Source organism: Vanellus vanellus, assembly GCF_965231255.1.
Source record: "Vanellus vanellus genome assembly, chromosome: Z".
NCBI lineage: Eukaryota > Metazoa > Chordata > Aves > Charadriiformes > Charadriidae > Vanellus > Vanellus vanellus.
The window spans coordinates 68757270-68763775 of record NC_138908.1 but is presented as its reverse complement, the minus strand read 5'-3'; positions in this window follow the sequence as shown (position 1 = coordinate 68763775).

The following is a 6506-nucleotide window of genomic DNA, read 5'->3' as shown; positions in this document are numbered from 1 at the left end:
TAATTTAAGTGATTTTAGTAGATTATGATAGCATTATGTTTTAAGGTAGACTGTCATAATTTCAAATTTAAATAGGTTTATTTTTCAGAAGAAAACATGTCTAAGTCCTGTTTAAATCAAGTTCTATTTAAACGTTAAAGTCTTAAATCTTATTCATCCTGGTCTGAGGTTCAGCTGACTATTTTTAGCTCAGTTAAGAACTGTGGGTTATGAAACCACTGTGCTCAGGAACTTTGGCTACAGTGTCTGTCATTTTTCCCATGGATGAGGTTGTCGGTGCATGATGTATAGGGAGCAGAGCGTTGGGAAAAGCCATTGGTTGTCCCTCACATTTACTGCTCCCTCCAATATGTTTACATGTCATTCTCTTCTCTGACCTATGTAGATAAACCTCCGTTTTCCTCTTCTGATGCTCACTGGTGCTCGCCCTCGATGGAATCCTGGAAGCTGATGCTTCTGCACCCAGTCAACTAGGAAGGAGACTAAAGTTTGTATTTGGATCTTTTGCCTGGAATGTCCTCTTTTCTTCTAGGATTTGTGTAAACGCTGGTGGATTTGAATCTTGGAGTCCTGAAAACTGATGGTACGGCTTTTCCAGTTGCGTCTGTGCATAACTTCGCAGTCGGGTGGCCCAGTGGGGCCAAGCGCAGGATCAGGTTCCTGGCATTCAGCGTTGGCTGATCTTGTATAGGGCAAGGTCTGTCTCTCCATACGGTAGCTGGCATGGCAGAGCTCTAGCAATTGCTGCTGAACACTAAATAAAAGACAGCAATGGCTATTCATCTGCTTTCCTCTTTCGTGGTTGTTAGAAGAGTGTCAGATTTAGTAGGCAATGATGCCCTGTCAGCTGCTAGCAAAGAAATTAGAAATTCTTGAAGATGACTGGGCTTATGTTTTATATAGTCTAAAGGCACTCTGACTTTCCATTTACAGACGTACCACGTTCTTTATTCATGGTGTAACATGGTGTAACAGCTATGCTGCATGCAGAAGTATGTGTTTGTATAGTGAAAAACAGTCTGAGAATCGGATCTGAATGGACAAGCTTTCCTGTCGTGAAATGGGGGAGAAGGGTGACTGAGAAATAGTCCTAAATAGAGTATGGGGAAAAGTTACCTTGGGTAATATTTTTCTTCTAACTTCTTTAAATTTTTAAACCATAGCTCTTCAAACCACACAGATTTCAAAATGAAAATGGAAAACCAGAGGGTTTGGTATTGAGAAAGCCCTGTTTCATCAACTATGTTACACAATTTTTTATTTATTTAATGAGACCTTCATTGAGATTGTCACTTCCTGCAAGAAATCTGGCTTTGGTCAATCAGTTTTTTACGTAGTTGAAGACTACAGTTCTGTTCCTGCTATTTGTTTTGTCATCGACATTTGGCTTTTATGGGTATCTTGATGTGAAGCATTTCTGAATTTATGATGTCACTTTCACTCAGGAATGTTCTTTCATCACTTTTACATGTGTGATCTCTTAAGTAAATGGCCAAAGAGCTATTTAGTCACGTATCAGTATAGTGACAACCATGTAAGGCGTGAGCGGGGCTGTAACCTGCTGAGTCACTACTGTGGTCTCTGACACGTAGTAACTAGCAGCTGGCATGTCCAATAACCGGCTACTAATCAGTTTTGGAGAAAGTGGTAGGAGATGCAACATGCCGTCAGGACTGATCCCCAGCTCACAGCTGGGAAGACATGTCATGGAGGTCTCTCTCCCCAGTCCTCTCCTCTATTTCACCAACTCAGATGCCTGTCAAACCATGTAGCAAGTTGCTTACGTCTGCTGATGTAGAACGAATACACGTTTTGCTTAGTTTTCTGATGTTTTAGAAAGTGGAAGTGACTTACTGTGTGATGAGCATCAGAGGAGCACTAGACGAGTGGGAAAAGGGAAGTATGGGGAATGCTGATGGGATTTTTGGCTCTTTAAGCTTTCTGGCGAGCGTGTGGAACTAGGACTTTTCAAAGGCTTGTAACTTGGTACCGCGGCTAGATTTGCCATGCCTGATCTTTCAGTGCTGTGCTCCGCTGTGGTGGGATACGCAGTGGTATGTGGTATTTTTGGCACAAGCATAATTCAAAAATATTTTTGTGATTTCCCAATGCTTTTGAGTTCCAATTCCTTGCTTAAAAAGTGTGGGATTGCTGGAGCTAGTCAAAGGAATATGATTAAAAGAATTGTTTTTCTTATTCTTGGAAATAGCTGAACTATTTTGGCTGAAATGCACCCTTTTCTGTCTCACGTCCTCTCAAATACAATGAACCAGCACATGTAGAATATCATCAGAAACAGTTAAAGCTTTGCCAAGTTGTAAGGAAAGAAAGACAGTGGGAAGTGTTTGATAAACTTAATAGGCTTTTTCCTTTTTTCTTTTTTTTTCTTTCTTTTTCTTTCTTTTTCTTTTTTTAGATAACAGATTGCTCTTCAACTCCCCGCTACAGTTTTTGCACCCTTTGAAGTGTTCTATGCTTTAACCAAGGCAGTGGTTCCACTCGTACCGTCTTTTCATTTTTCTCACAAACCCATAGCAAAGCTCTATAAATAATTTAATTTCCAAAAGAAGGGTAGCGACTCCCAGATAAAGTCAGTGTCCATATCAACTCATGGTTGCTTTTTTTTCCACTAGATCTTCTATTGAAATAGACTGTTAATTTTATTAAAAATGTTTCATAAATTGATTCTTTCGTAGGCTGGAAGGTACCTTGCATGTCCTACCTGGGGAGAACCATGATCTTTGTTTTGTTCTTGGTGTTACCTGATTTTGGTTTTGGTGTTGGTTTTTTTTTTTTGAGTAGTCCACAAAGTAGGAAAACCTATTAGCAGTTTTTACTTAGAGCAGTGTAATCAAATTCAGTATTGACTGCTGCTCTGTGGTGACAATGATTTTCTCTCTTTTTGCTCAATTTTTTCATAGTTGCATATATTTGAAATGCTGCTGCCTATGTGATTCTTGACATAGCGTTATCTAATGTTTTGGCAACTTTCGCTGTTTTTTGTTACTGTGCAGTTACGTTCAGTGAATCTAAGGAAGAAGTCAATCACTAGGGGAAATTCTTTAATTAGTCACGGCCGTAATATGTAAACCTTGTATTCTATGATTGATGCAGACAAGTGGAAAGCATGTGTTTTGAACTATTGGTTTATTTCATGAAGTCTTTACAACACAGAATACGCAGTGAGCTTTTATTATCTGTCGCTAGCGGTTAAGTCTACTGAGAAGAAAGAATAGAACTTTATTATTTATGTTAAGTGCCTTAAGCTCTTTCCTGTAAACAATTTTATGTATGCTTATCTTTCCATGCCCCACAGAGGATTTGGTATTCTCATAAATGAGTATATCCTCCAGGATTAAGACCATATTCATAGAGCTGTTGCAAAAACGTTTTATTTGACTAATGACTAATAACATTATTCACTTTTTAAAGTTTAAAAAAATGCTTTTGCCTGTACAGCATCTGTAAGTCATTATTCATTTATCTTTGGCTTACCATTCCTCTTACTTTTGATTAGGCACATCATCTTGTAGTGCTCTTGGTTATTTTGCTTGGGTTTGTAGATGTTGATAATCAACTTTGAAATTCAGTGATTTTCTGCAACTACTAGTCTCCCAGCTAATGAAGTAGTGACTACATCAGTGTTTACCACAGCTGTATAACAATCATTGGTGTGTGTTCCTATGAAGTTGGCAAAGTCTTTTTTCAAGTCATCATTATGATTTTTCTTTATTTTTGAATGGAATGTAGTTTTCTTGTAGCCATGACTTTGGGACTGAGTTTTTTATTTTGGTATCTTTCTTAAACTCTAAGAAATATAATAATAAACACACACTTTAGTGCCTACAAAATATATTCTTAGCTTCAACACAGTGGAACTGCTGATATCTCATCAACATTGCTATGGACTGTATTAATTCTGAAATTTGAAAATAACTAAATATTTTCAAATCTGCCTATATTTTTAATTCTGCACCTACTGGTCCAGAATGCTTGGAACAGTTGCTTAAGGTTATTTGTTTTTATTGCCATCAATAGTGTAATTCATCTTTACTGCTTTAAGAACAAGAATTTACACCCTAGGTAATTAGAGTAGTAATAGATTCACTTTTTGTAATTGCTTTGTTTCTTATTGGTACACAACTTGCTACAGCTGTATTTTAGGAGTGTGTCACTGGGTAAACTCCTCCTTCATTTCTCTTTTTATCCCATGTGTCCTTTTAATTTTTTTTTCTCCTGTTTTGCACTGTCATAGCCTCAAAGTTTATAAAATGCTTCCTGAGACAGGCTGAAAAGAATGTTTAAGGCGAGTTCTGACAGAAATTGAGCACAGGGCATTTTTTTATGATGGTAAAAAAAATAGATTACTGTAAAACTTTATTTTGTAGCAAAACCAAGGGGGACCATGTGGAAGGGACCATAGTGTAGGGGGAAACCCTTTCTGCCTATATCCCACCTATAGATCTCTGTCCCGGACAGTGACCTGGTGCACACCTATTACCTAGCATTGTCCAAACCTGCAGGAGTAGATGCCTTTTTTTTGGTCTGAAAGCTCCTGGTATACCTGATCTATCTAGGGAGATAGCACTTGCCTCCCGCCTGGAGCTCTCCTGAGATAGATTTGCATGGAGAGCTGAAATTCCAGCAGCTCCTCAGAAAAATCTGAAAACTTTATGAGAAACAGGGACCCTAACTAACTGCAGCAATAGTAATGCCCACCTTTTGCTTATGAACATAGTAGCTAGAGCTACTTGTCCAGTAAGTGGGAATATTGGGCCCTAGGTCCTCATCTGCTGCAGGGGATCTGAAACCTGTATTTTCTATAAGCAGATCTCCTTCTTACTAGCCAAATGAATAGTCTGGGTTGCAACATATTCTGCCCTCTATGTTGGAGTCGGGCTGCTTTACAAATAGGGGTTGTTAGACAAGTTGATGAAGCATGGGCTGGATGAGCAGACAGTGAGGTGGCCCAGGGAAGCAGTTGAGTCACCATCCCTGGTGGTATTTAAGAGACATGTAGATGTGGCACTTAGGGACATGGTTTAGCGCTAGACTTGGCAATGCTAGGTTAACGGTTGGACTTGATCTCAAAGGTCTTTTCCAATCTAAACAATTCTGTGATTCTGTGATTGCAAACTGATGAACAAATGGGCTCAGTGTGTAGTGGTCAGTGGCACAAAGCCTAGTGGGAGGCCAGTGACTGGTGGTCTACCCCAGGGGCCAATACTGGATCCAGTCCTGTTTATCATGTTCATTAATGATCTGGATGATGGGAGAGAGCGTACCCTCAGCAAGTTTGCTGATGACGCAAAACTGGGAGCAGTGGCTGATACGCCAGAGGGCTCTGCTGCCATCCAGAGGGTCCTTGGTGAGCTGGAGAAATGTGCTGCCTGGAACCTCATGAAGTTCATCAAGGAGAAGTGGCAAATCCTGCACCTGGGGAGGAACAACCCCAGACACTAGTACATAGGGGGCCGACCAGCTGGTGGGCAGCTTTGCAGAAAAGGCCCTGGGTGTCCTGGTGGACACCAGGTAGAACATGCGCTAGCAACGTGCCCTTGTGGCAAAGGATACTATTTTTATCCTGGGCTGCGTCAGGAGGAGCATAAGCAGCAGGTTGAGGCAGGTTATCCTTCCCATCTGCTCAGCACTGGTGGAGTACTGTGTTCAGTTCTGGACTCCCCAGTGCAAGAGGGACATGGACATACTGGAGAGAGTCCAATGAATGGCCACAAAGATGATTAAGGGACTGGAGCGTACAGGAGAAGGCTGAGAGGGCTGGGACTATTCAGCCAGGAGAAGAGAAGGCTCTGGGGGAACTTATTGAACTGAAGGGACAGTTCAAAGAGGACAGAGCCAGGATCTTTCTGGTGGTGCCCAGTCACAGGACAAGAGCCAGTGGGCACAAACTGAAACACAGAAGGTTCCCTCTGAACATCAGGAAACACTTTTTCAATGTGAGGGTGACTGAGCACTGGAGCAAGTTGACCAGAGAGGTTGTGGACTTTCCGTCCTTGGAGATCTTCAAAAGCCACCTGGACATGCTCCTGGGCAACTGGCTCTGGGTGGCTGTGCTAGGGCAGAGTGGTTGGACCAGATGACCTCCAGAGGTCCCTTCCACTCTCTTACTCTGTGAGTGATGACAGCAGTGCTTGAAGCAAGGGGAGTGTTTGATCTCTGTCATTTTTCCCCTGGAACCCTAGATTCGGCTGTACCTTTAGAAGAAATCATTCTACTTCTTCGCTTTCCTCCTTTGCACCCCAGAGTTTTGGGGTTTTTTGGCTGCACGGCACTTCAGTTTCAAAGAGCTAGCCAAAGAAATATGCCTGCCTTTGCCTTTGCAGTGTCCTCAAGTCTGGTGCCTGGGACACTTAGGGGGATAAAAGCAATGTGAATTCACCCTGTCTCTGGTGGATGATGACCTGCAACTGTTGCCCACTTCCTGAACAACTGTTTTATTAGGTGGTGATGTGCAAGAGATGCGGATCATTCCTTCTCCTGCAACA